The 13,431-nt window shown below is 35.6% G+C and overlaps 1 protein-coding gene and 1 long non-coding RNA gene across 2 annotated transcripts in view; one reads left to right on the top strand and one right to left on the bottom strand.

Moving 5' to 3' along the window:
* The window catches only part of LOC143730774 (uncharacterized), a 251,597-nt gene that overhangs the window by 129,694 nt on the left and 108,472 nt on the right, over positions 1-13,431 (bottom strand). The gene's annotated exons all lie outside the window — the stretch shown is intronic.
* Positions 8,603-12,424, top strand: LOC143730789 (uncharacterized). The gene is made up of 5 exons (XR_013200624.1): positions 8,603-8,780; positions 9,928-10,027; positions 10,724-10,850; positions 10,999-11,110; positions 12,128-12,424. It is a non-coding gene; the product is annotated as an uncharacterized LOC143730789 (long non-coding RNA).

The following is a 13,431-nucleotide window of genomic DNA, read 5'->3' as shown; positions in this document are numbered from 1 at the left end:
AGAATATTTTGCAGCTTATGAAAATTAATGTTCTGCCAATAATAATGATGAAGATTATGATTGGGCTATTATGATTAAATCAGCCACTGGTGGACTGTAAAAGAATACAGAGAACTGCTTAATCAGCTCGGTTTGCATTCCTGTTTGGGACACACTGCTTCAAGGGTGTGCAGTAAGTTGGAGCCGAGAGTGTTTTAATGGTGGTCATCAGGACCATTTAATACGTAACTGTAAATGCCCACCGAGAAGGTGTTTAAAATGTGATAAAATGACAACACATTTTTGGTCATAATATTGGTTTGAAAGTAGATCAGTGTTTAAATGACGACAGTGACATTTTTCGTCTGAGAAATAAGAGATAAAAAGGTCAAAAGATTGAAGTCTTAAAGTGAATCCTTTTGAAGAAAATATCTATAATAGTAATTTCTATAATAGTAATTTTTATAAGTGAATTGATGAATACAGGTTGATGTAAAATTAATGACTCCAACAGATGTGAGTTGCAAAATATATCAAAGTAACTAAAAGGATGATTGTGTTGTAATTAAACATTTTAAAAAGGTTTTAGATGATATAGAGAGACTAATCTCACAGATGATTTACAATAACAGCAAAAGTATCACAAGCAGAGAGTGCTTGCCTCGTCAAACTTATAGTGTGAATCCTAATTGGAGATTGATAAACTCCAAGAGAAAACTAAAGTCAAATATTAAACTATGGTTGAGAACTTGACAATTAAAATTGAGATTGAGAAATGTGAAACGTTATTGAGAACTAGAATAATTATTTTTATGTAAGAACAAAACAGTTGCTAAATGCTGATTAAACAAACTGCTTGAAAAGTTGCCCATGAAAGAACTAGAAGCTGATGTTTTGCTTTCAAAGGATAAGGTTGTTATTGGCTGTAATGAAACAGTTTGCTTATCTGAATCTGATGTGTGCTGTGGCTGAAACAGCCAGTGCAACAGACTCAATCTGAGTGGAAATTTGTAATGCCTAAATTTCCTGATGTGTGGGCAAAAGACAAATATAAATAATATGTTTATTTGAAACCGTATGTAATATCTGGCAAAGATGCCTTAAGCTGGGATAGAGTTAAAAGATGGTAGATAAAGTTAGACGTTCATGACAATGCAGTGTACCAGTCCTGAATGCCTCAGAGTCTCTCTCTCATTCAATGTCATCTAAAAGCTGTTATCTGAGCCTGTGTCATAAGTGAAAATAAGTTATTGATAGCAAAGCACAGTGTTTCAGTTGAAAACCAGAGACACAGAGATGTTAAAAGAAATCATTACCATTCAGAGGGCAATTTGTATTTAAATGTTAAAAATGTTTTAAATGTAAAACTGAATGACTTTAAAGAAGTCTTTAAAATAATAATACAGACCTTAAACGATAGAGGTGACATTTTGATTAGCGTATTTTAGGACCAGTAACAACTTTGTCTCATTTTAGTCTCCACCATTCAGGACCGATGGCTCCGGCTACAGATGAAGTACACTGATTGTACGGTTGTGATCTAAATTCACTGAGTATAGTCTAAGTAGCTAAGTTGCTGCTTTTAAGCTAGTTAATGGATTTAAGTGATTAAATACTGTTGTTATTAACCTGTCTCCCTGTGAACACTATTAGGCAATCGGAATGGCTCTGGTGACTCTTGAACGTGCCTTTCCTAAGCTCCAGAAAACAGCTGAGTTCTGTTGAAGAAAACTGATTGTATTGGGAATGAGCGGTCACCAGTGTGTACGTGTGTACGAGTGGCTACTCAATGACGGGATGATCTTCCTGGCCAGGGGACAGCCCAACGCAGGGGGTCACGAACATTGGGCACCTCCGGATGCAGGTGTTATTTGTGAGAAAGGTATGAGAGTTGAGCGCTGATTACTGGAGGCCACCGGGGTCAGCAGAGCATTGAGAGGTGAGTTGCGCTGTGAGGTTAAAATTAATGTTACGGCAGTCTGACCCAGAAATGTGAGTTCCTCTGTACCACTCACCAGAAACCGCATTGATTGTATGGCTTGTTTTTCATTGTGACAAGTGTCTGCAACTATGCCAGGGGACGACACCCTGAAGAGAAGAAAATTAGAGATAAAGAGATAACGGGAGTGGGCTTTTAGGAGCCAGCTGATTCCATGAGGTGATTGCCATTATTTGCTGCGGAGACAGTAACAAAACTTAATTATATGAGGGACATGATGTTGATTGCCATATGGGCAAGTAAAATGTATAGAAGATTTAATGTTGAGCTAATATGTCTATAACATAGTTTTAACTCCTGAAGGTCGTTAGGCATGGTGGTGGCTAAAGATGAAGACAGCTTTTGTAGATTTGAGAAGAGTCTGGATAACAAAGGTGAATGGTAAAAGGTTAATGTAATAAATTTAATATTACATTTTGTCTAAATTACAGTCTAAGGAGGCTGTTGAAAAGATTATTTGTTTAGAGAGAGAGAGACTGTCTGAGTGGAGGCAGGGATGGTAACTGTGTCTGTCTTTCTGTTATCGGCCTGCTAGAGCAAGCTGAAGCAAAATAGTGATAATGAACCAAAATCCAGCTGACTTTTCTAAGATCAAATGAATAATGAACAGACATGCTTTGAAACTGGTTAAGAGACCATGTAAAATTAGGTAAAAGCTCTACAGTAAAATGTGAAGTTTAAAATCTTACTTAAAATTTTAATCTTTTTAGAGATATAATGAAAAGCGAACATTAAATGAACAGTTAAAATATGTGTCTAATATGTGTGTGTGTGATGGTGACTGCACTCTATGTCTTGTATGTGTTAGTTTGAGGTACTATTATTTCCTGATTTTGAGGATATTGTGTCATTAACCTCTGGAATTAGTGTTTTATCATTACAGATGGGTTAAGTGAAATGACCAACTTTAAAAAAGTTGATAATTCTAAGTCAATCTGATGAAAAGACAATGCAGAACATGGGACGAGCTTTAATTGGAGTGGTTCTCCAGCTCTGTCTGCTATTGGTAATTATAAATGCTTTTGTCATTTGTGATATTGAACTGAATTACTCTCTGGATTAGTATTTTATATAAATTGGAATTGTAAAGAAGATTGCCGTCCATTCTGGGGTAAAACTCTTGTCTAAATTCAACTGAGGGTCTAAATTTAAATAGACAACTAGGTGGGATCATAAGGATAAACGTAGGAAAAAATAAATAAATATATATATATATATAGACTTGACGGCAGAGAGACAAAGTGACACATTGGCTAAGTCACTATCCAAATTATCCAGAGTGAGCTCCCTCATTTTTATTGAAAGGCCGGAGGGCGAACAAAGGAGGAGTGAATATAACTTCTAAAAAGAAAAGGTTTTATTTCTCAATCCATTAAATGTATGTATGACATTAGATGTCTAAGAAAACTACAATTTAATAAAGGTAAAAAGAGAAAGCAGCTATATGGCTGTGGGCTGGGATCTGAGTAACATAATATTTTGGTTTCTGTAAAACTGTAAAGATAAGTGGAACTGAGACAAATACTGTGAGAAGTAGTTATAATGAAAAATAAAGTTGAAGTTAATGATAAGAAAACAAGAGTATTGAAGAATTAATAAAATACCATGATTTCCCTAACGAGGGAACTTTAAGTGTCACTAGGCTGACAGTGGCGAGAGACTCGGATGCAGAAGGAACTGGCATGTAGGGCAAGATGGAAGAAATATAGTAGAAAAAAAAATGTATGTTATGAAAATACAATTTCTGATAGAATTTATGGAAGTCAAATTAAGTTTAAATGGTATGGAAAAGTGAGTTTCAAAATAAAAATAATAAAACATTGTATGATTGACAGGGATTCAAGTGATATAAGGATAAGGAATGAACAAAAGCTTTATTAAGCAGAATGGGGAACGATCCTATATTTTAGTGGTAAAATAATGACTGAAATGATGATGTGAATTTGTTTTATTTTATTTCTATTTTTGAAAAGAGTAAAAAAAAGTATAAGATGTTATATAATTAAGATGGTGACTGTAAACTGAAGGATGAATTCATGGAGAGACTTAAAGTGGATTATTATGGGTCTTATTTTTTTTAATTTTTTTTTATGTTGTTTATTTTCAGTTTGACAACCTTTGTGTTTTCAACCAGTGTTTTGAACCTTTTGGGTCTATAAATGGGAGTAGTGAAAAGAATGGATTAACTATTCTTCTTAGTTTATTATAAAATGAATTGGAAATTATAAAAACTAGTGCATATATCCTGGTATTTATGATTATAGACAATGTCTGTATTTGGGATCTGAGTAGTGACTGCGGGTCTAGCCCATGCTAGGAATACAGCAACAGTGCTTGCTTATTTAGCCGGCTTCCAGAGAATAAATATGTACTTGTATTGTATCAGTTAATTTGATGATGAAACCAAATTAGCCAAGATGAATAATAGCTGTGTAAGACATGTAAAGACAGCTATGTCCAAAGGTTCTGGAGATCAATATTATAGTATGTGGGATATTTTGTTGATATTAAGTCATTGAAGGAAAAAGATATTGTTTGTTTTATAAAAATTAACCTGACAGAGGAGCATGGGTCAGAAACCTAACATTTTGAAGCAGCCTCTTTATGGATCGACCAGATGTGGTGTTTAGGACTCCACATTGGTCTAAAACGGGGGACTGAAGGGGGTGGATTGGAATCCACTGCTGCTTCAATGTATATGTAATGATTGATTATAATTAAGGTATTAATCAATATTTTTCCTTCTAAATATCAAATGAGTTGAATGACCTCTCTGGAGATTTTACTTTATTTATATAAGTTACCAGTGTGATTACTGAAATGTTATATTCATGTATTCTTTAATGTCAGTATTTGATATCTGAATGCAGTGCTTGCTTATTTAACACAGCTTCCAGAAATGAAATAGGGACTTGTTTTGTGTTTGAGAAAGGTCTTCAATGTGTTTAAACATATAGGGGTCATTGAAGCCAATAGTTTAAGGGGCGATTTCTTTGTTAAAGCCTTTCTTTCCAGTTAGACTAAAGTTTAGCTATCTTTGAGAGAAAGAACGCATTATCTTGATGTTTGGAGAGGACTCTCCTGTTTATAGTGAGAGCCTGGCCAAATCCAACCTTGGAAAAGCTGTGTGTCGGTGTGTGTGTTAGTCTTCTTACAGGTTAAGGAACCACTGGCATTATTGGAGATTGACTGAGTTGTTGTTCTGGACATGCTGGCGCCCAGCAACCCAAATCTGCGACCTGGAAGGTCATGACGTGCCTAACTTCAGCTGCATAACCGATGGAGATATGCTTCAGTCTATCTGTATATGTGTGGAAAATTACTGTGTTTATCTATTTCATAGCCAATTAGAATCATTCATCCTGTAAGCAATGGCGTAGCTTAGACCTTGGAAATCGTATTACTGCTGTGATCTTTGTAACTGTAAGCGGGGCGGCCTACGAACTCCTGTGCGAGTATTGAAGCTGACTTCTGCTGATGAAACTGCAAACTATCTTCAGTAAATATTTTCTTTAATTTTTTATAATTCTGACTCTGGGTCTTCATTCTTCATATCTGGTTCTAGGTCTTTAACTGTACACCTCTTACAACAGTGATCACACTCAGGGGCGCCGCTAAGGGGGGGAAAGTTAGGACGATTCTAAGGGCCCACACACTTTTGGGGCCGCCAGAGATCGATTTTATTAATGGAATTGGTGCGGTAGGGGGCCCAACCTCATATTCTTTCATAGGGCCCAAAATTTCTAACGGCACCCCTGATCACACTCAACAGATTTGATCATATTCCTTCTTGTAACTCATAACATTCTCGCGTCTCTTGGTATTACCTGTGTCCATATTATATATATTGAGGTTTCACTCGCTGCGGTTGTGGGACTTTCCACTTTCAGGGGAAAATTCGTGGAGAAGCAGTTTGCACAAACTGCAGCCTTTTTGTAATATGATGATGGGTAAGTTATTGAAAGAAAGACTTTTTTAAGGTGTTCACGCAAGAAAAATGATTTTGCTCCACCAAAACCATATATCAATATGCGCTGTGTTTGAGGCCAGTGAAAGCATATCGTAGGCTATTGTTCAAAGGTAAAAAAATTACTCATTGAAAACATTTACTGCTACTTTACACACACAATACAGTATGTCACTCTATCAAATTCTGATTCAAAGGCAAAGTCCGGAATAATAAGAAAGGGAACATTGAAGCTTTTTGTCTGAGAGTAACATCTTTCACTATTTATTGTTCAGATTAATAATGGGATATATTGTACCTTAGTGCAGGGTTTTTCAACATGTACCATACCAGGGACCCACCTAAACTCTGTCAATCCTGAAGCATTAAATAGAGAAAAACATTAACATATATATAGTGTGTGTGTGTTTGTTTGTGAAAAATTTTTGTGGGTAAATTTTAAAGGGATAGTTCATTCAAAAATAAAAATTCAAACTTAAAAGTTGAAAGTTGTATGCCTCAATCTTTCCTGGGACATTTTTTTTTTACATAAAATGGGCATCGATATTGGTTCTGCTGTTTCGTTCTTCAGAATATCTTCTTCACAGAAGAAAATAAATCATACTGGTTTTGAACAGATGAGTAAATTAATTTTCATTTTTGGATGGAAAATCCCTGTAATCTATTAGTAGCCTACCTGGAGACTAGTGATTCCCAAATAGGTTTATGTGGAAAGATTTTGATGTTGCTTTGTTAAAGCTTAAAAAATGTGACAGATACAAGTAAATGTGCATTTACTTGTGTTACTTTAATTATAATTTGACATAATATCCAGTATAATATGATAAAAGCGAGTATCTTGGTGTTGATAACGGGAACTGGTGACTGTGGAGGCTGGGTAAAGATATAGTCGACAGAAGACATTAACACCATGAAGAATGACACCAATACATGCCATACATTAATACACGATGTTGTCCTGTTTATTATATTCTGTAGTTTTTATCTGTGTCATTGTTGTTGTTTGTATTTTGTTATTGGTTTTTACTCTGTAGCCTACTACAGCACATTAGTCAATTGTTTAAACGGGTCATATAATGGTACATGCACTTTTACAAGTTGATTGTACTGAAATGTGTGTTGGCAGTGCCTGTACACAACCATCATATAATGATACAAATCCATCCAGTGTTTTTGTTTTAATCTCCTTATATGTTTTCGCCTGCCTCAAATTGAGCCGTTCGTTTTTGTGACGTCAATAAAACGGATGCCCCTCCCACTATTGATGATTGACAGCAGCATTTCTATGGTTTCAACAAAGACCCGCCCTGAGCGAGCTGTCATCGTAGTCCGCCATTGTTGATACGCTGGAGCAGAATGGCGTCTAAGCAGGGGTGGCTGGCCAATAGAGGGCGCTAGGGCGCCGCCCCCCCATGAGCCAGACCACAGTTTATGAGCCACATTCATAAATAAATACATGTAAATACATAAATAAATAATATATACAAATTGTCAATATTTGTGTGTTTGAGAAATGAAATGCACCCAGTATATGTGAAAAATATGATAGAAATTCAAAATGTCTGTTTTTTCTACACGTCCCCTCCAGCGTTGTGCACGTGATCAGCTCTGCGGCGCTGGAGAAATCGCCCCAGAAAGGCGGGTCTCTGGTGCAGTTTAGCCAATTGCTGATTTAAGATATAAATGTTTGACATAATCTGTAGCCAATCAGCGAGCTCCAATCAGGTCAGCTATGGGCGATTCTTTTAGCGCCCCAAACTGCGCGTCCATCTCTATCAGATAGCAGCACTATCGGAGCTGTACACTAGAAAGTATGGAAGCAAATAAGAGACATAACTATTTGAAATTTAACAGCCACTGAATACTTCGTTTTGAAATATTTTACTTTGAAAAACATTTATCTGAATTTATTTGCTCTGAATTCACCCCTTTGAAATTATTTTACTTTGGAAACTATGTATCTGAATTTATTTTTTTCGAATTTACCTCTGAAATTTAAATATAAAAATTCTTGATTCCATTTTAAAAACCTGAATTTCGATTAATATGTTTCAATTCTCACAAATTCAGATTAAAAAAAAAATCAACTTACAGAATTTCAGATAAAATAGATTCAGATCGAAAAATTCAAGTTAAATATTCGAGCCCGATCTCACGGCAATTCGTACGAATTTTACAAGGTGGCTAATTCGTACGAATTCATACGACCTCACTCGTACGAATTAGTACGATTTTTGCTAAATCGTACATATTTTACGAGTTGCCCAATTCCTATGAATTTGTACGAATTACCTACCCCCGACCCCGCCCCTAAACCTACCCATCACGTGGGTTTAGACAAATCGTACAAATTCGTACGAGTGAGGTCGTACGAATTCATACGAATTAGCCACTTTTTAATCACTCGTACAAATTCGTACGAATTGGTCGTGAGATAGCGTTGAATATTCACATGGTAACATCCGGGCTACCCAGGATAAGTTGAGCCTGTAAGCAATTTGTACCCATTGTGCAAATCTGATACCCGGTATCCTAAAAGTTTGGACATTTTTTCCTTCCCGAAAATCTAAAAGCCAAGGGGAGAAATGACAACCCATTCTCACTCCCAAGGCGTCAAAAACTGAAGCATGGTCAAGCGCCCGCGGCATCAAATAGCAGACGCCGAAGGCGCCCCTTGGCGTCACTCTGTGGCGCATTAGGAACTCCATTGCTTTCAATGGGAAACCTGTGGCGGCAATAACAGACGCGAATTGTATCAGTAGGAAATAGCGTCGAAGAAGTCTCATTCCGAACACATCGCGATGTTTGGCATCAGGTCACGTGTGCCAGATGTTGGTAAGTAGTTGTAAATACGCTGTCCAAATAATGTTTGCTATAATGTCTTTTCTGTTTGTCGATATTAATCAGATTAGATCTCTCATGTTCAGTCACTGCATTATATCTGATCTATATATCTATTTAAAACATTTGTTGTAAATGTACAGTAACCACAAAACTTACCATGCTTTTACCTCAGTATTTGTAGTTTTAAAGTAATATTTGTTGTAAATGCAAAGTAACCACAAAACTTACCATGCTTTTACCACAGTATTTGCAGTTTTGATGTGTCATTTGTTGTAAATGAACAGTAACCACAAAACTTACCATGCTTTTACCTCAGTATTTGTAGTTTTAAAGTAATATTTGTTGTAAATGAACAGTAACCACAAAACTTACCATGCTTTTACCTCAGTATTGGTAGTTTTAAAGTAATATTTGTTGTAAATGCATAGTAACCACAGCACTTACCATGCTTTTACCACAGTATTTGTAGTTTTAAAGTAAGATTTGTTGTAAATGCACAGTAACCACAAAACTTACCATGCTTTTACCTCAGTATTGGTAGTTTTAAAGTGATATTTGTTGTAAATGCACAGTAACCACAAAACTTACCATGCTTTTACCTCAGTATTGGTAGTTTTAAAGTAATATTTGTTGTAAATGCATAGTAAGCACAACACTTACCATGCTTTTACCACAGTATTTGCCGTTTTAATGTATCATTTGTTGTAAATGCACAGTAACCACAAAACTTACCATGCTTTTAACTCAGTATTTGTAGTTTTAAAGTAATATTTGTTGTAAATTCATAGTAAGCACAACACTTACCATGCTTTTACCACAGTATTTGCCGTTTTAATGTATCATTTGTTGTAAATGCACAGTAACCACAAAACTTACCTTGCTTTTACCTCAGTATTGGTAGTTTTAAAGTAATATTTGTTGTAAATGCATAGTAACCACAACACTTACCATGCTTTTACCTCAGTATTGGTAGTTTTATAGTAATATTTGTTGTAAATTCATAGCAACCACAACACTTACCATGCTTTTAATGCCTAATAATTTAAAATCCAAAAATTGTAAGGTAAATCTGTAATTTTTCCTTTAAATAATCCTATATATTATACATAATGATATTTTATTTTCTCTTTTTTTTCAGCTGAAAAGACCAAAAGGGCCTTTCGGACTCAGTCAGCTCATTATTGTTTGAGGAGAAGTAAACGGGAGACGAAAAGCTACAAAGGCAAATATTCACAATGGTATGTGTTGGTTTTAACCTGTAATCAAACATTTTATCAATCATTTGTTGTTTCTTAAACCTTGTCTTACAAAACCCATAGCCCAATCAGTACAAACATAGTCTCTAAGTCTTAATAATTCACAAGATTTAACAAGTTCTCAAATTCATACGATGCACATACATATTTGTATACTCGTACATAATCCTGCAGCTTTTACTCCTAGTGCTGTCATTGGCTACTGCCTCAATTCCTGTACATATTTATCGCAATATTTGCAAATCAGTTGCAGATGCCCCACACATTGTCAGAAAGTTTATATTAATTGCATTATTTAAAATTATTACAAATTGGACCCTGTCTGTTGATGTTCCAATGATACATGATGTCTCTCCACACCTCATGACCTACCTCTGTCTGTTTGCAAGAGTGGAAAAGCTAATCTGACTCGTCACACGACATCAGATACTCGATTATTTTGTCATGATCAGATCAGTTACACTGCTGAGAACTGTCCCGTTTGCATGTAAATCGTGATATTTTTGCTTGCTATTAATGACATACTTTTAATCATGCCCACATATCAGTAAACTTATTACATAAATGCATTTAACATTTAATTATGCAACACTCTATACAGAAATAAACCCTACTGTTATTTATAAACTTTCTACTTGCTTGTAATGTAATAAAATTACCTTCCTTTCTGTCTTGCAGGATTACTTAGTTCTTTTTTTAAGATCTCTACAACATCAAACTCAACAGCTCTTTTAAGAGCCGACCCTCACAAGAGCTCCTGTACTAGTGAGTCTCAGTGAATCTTGCCGTGATCAGCCCTTCCCAGGTAAAGATCCTACAATATTTCAATCAGTATTTACTCATCAAATGCTCTCTCCTGAATCGTATGGTAAAAGAACTTATTTATAACTGTCTTCATTTCTATGTTTTAAGAATAATAGTAATTGTAAGTAGAGACTTTTTTTGTTTTACAGCAGAGAAGGAAGACCAGTCCTTATATCAACGCAAGCTAATCGAATGAATCCTTTGTTTCGGTGAGGAAGGAACATCCGGTGCCCAAAGACAGAAAGGTGCGCGTGGCCATTGGTATGTCTTGTATTGAAACAATGCTGTAATGTGTAGGCTAGTACATCATTTGATGTTGACAATTTTACATTGTACAGGTTATCACTTGGTTATTCACCAAGTAAAGCTCTTGAAACAAGTGACAGAAGAGTGTGTTGTCTTGAAAGAAATCAAGCATCACTGGAAAAGGCTCAAAGAGACCATGGCTTTCTAAAATATCTTTTAAAACAGGTTGCTGTTGATATGGGTAAAACAGTTTTTTTTCAGTACTTAACTTATATTACAGGTGAAACTCGAAAAATTAGAATATCGTGATTAGAATAAAGTTCATTTATTTCAGAAAATTCAACTTAAAAGGTGAAACTAATATATTATATAGACTCATTCATGACATGCAAAGTGAGATATGTCAAGCCTTTATTTGTTATAATTTTGATGATTATGGCTTACAGCTATGAAAACCTTTTCACAATATTCTAATTTTGGGGTTTTCATAGCTGTAAGCCATAATCGTCCAAATTGTAACAAATAAAGGCTTGAAATATCTCACTTTACATGTAATTAGTCTGTATAATATATTAGTTTCAACTTTTAAGTTGAATTACTGAAATAAAGTTTTGCACGATAAAAAAAATTGCTAAAAAATTTTTTTGCACGATATTAACATTTTTCGAGTTTCACCTGTATGTGCTCCAATTTTATATATATATATATATAATACTTCAATGTGTATAATATAATGTACTGACTACTGCTTTGTAAATTTAAATAAGGAACAGGCAACTCAGGCCCTTTTGCGTTCTCCTTTTTGAGGTGGAGAGTTTACATCAAACCCTAATTGAGCACATCTGAACATTTTAACCAAAGTCTCCAGGTTTACTTGTAGACATAGGCAGGAGGGTTCGAGGTTGGAGCTAAATCTACAGGACAGTGGACGCTGAGGGCCAGAGTAGCCCATCACTGCTTTAAATAACACACAACAGAAGCTGACCTGACTCCATTAAACAACTTAATTTGAATTGTTTGTTTTACTTTCAGACCGGGACTGGAGAACGCCTGACGATGGGATGTTGAGACTTCTTCCTCTGAGAAAAAGCTACACCACATCATTGATCACATCTTCTGTTTATCAGTTGTACTGTAGGGCACAACTGAACAAACTGTTTAGATGAGGAAGAAGAACATGAACACGATAGAGACATGTACAGGGAAGAGCAAGAAACCAGTTTAGCTGTGATAATGAATCATTATTTTCCAACACAATATCAACACAATGTTTTCTGTATCATAGGTGACTGAATATGATTCTCTGGCACTCATTTGTGTGGCTTCAGCAGCTGAATGGTTTAATGTGATGTTTGTCTTTATGCTACTTTATCAACTTTATGCTGTGTCCTCCAATAAAGTATTGTTTAATAAAATATGGTGAATATTGTGTATTGAAAGTGGTGTTTGGTACAGTAAATGTAATATTTTATTTGAGAAATTTTAATTTCTTATGAGTTTAGTTCATAATTTAAAAATAGGACATAAACATTTTTGATCTAGTTAATGATATTTGGGACAACAATGCACTAAAAGTTGCACATACTTGCATGTTGTGAGAAGTATGCCAGTTTTCAGTGAAATAAAGGGAAGGTATGTGAATAACAAAGGGCTGCAGTGGGTTATATTACTACAAACACTTCAATCATAATTGAAGATGATCCATGTTGATCATTATAGTCAAGTCAAGTCAAGTCAAATATATTTATATAGCGCTTTTCACAATACAGATTGTATCAAAGCTGCTTCACAGTATCAATCAAAACAACTTAACAATGTTTGTTTATTACTGGAAAAAAAGACATCCTAGTTTGGTAGAGCTGATCAATGGTATGATTGGTTAATTAATTTGAATATCCCCAACTGAGCAAGCCAAAGGCAACAGTGGCAAGGAACCGAAAAAACTCCATCCAGTGACCTAATGGTGTCCTAACACCCCATCAGGTGACCCAATGGAGAAAAAAAACCTTGGGAGAACCCAGGCTCAGTCGGGGGCCAGTTCTCCTCTGGCGTTTATGAACTAGAGGCTGAATTTACAGTAACTGTAGGATAAAAAAAATTATATGAATGCCTGGCTAAATAGATGCGTCTTCAGTCTAGTTTTAAACTGGGAGAGAGAGTCTGAGCTACAAACAATATCAGGAAGGCTATTCCAGAGCTTCGGAGCTAAATGTGAAAATGCTCTGCCTCCTTTGGTGGATCTGGATATCCTAGGAATGACCAGAAGCCTCGAATCTAGTGATCTTAAAGAGGGCGATGGATTGTAAGGCGATAGAAGATCCGTTAAATAGACTGGA

This window comes from Siphateles boraxobius, unplaced genomic scaffold (genome assembly GCF_051911475.1).
Source record: "Siphateles boraxobius isolate OS27281-9 unplaced genomic scaffold, OSU_SipBor_1 81, whole genome shotgun sequence".
NCBI lineage: Eukaryota > Metazoa > Chordata > Actinopteri > Cypriniformes > Leuciscidae > Siphateles > Siphateles boraxobius.
This window is presented reverse-complemented; position numbering and strand designations above follow the sequence as displayed.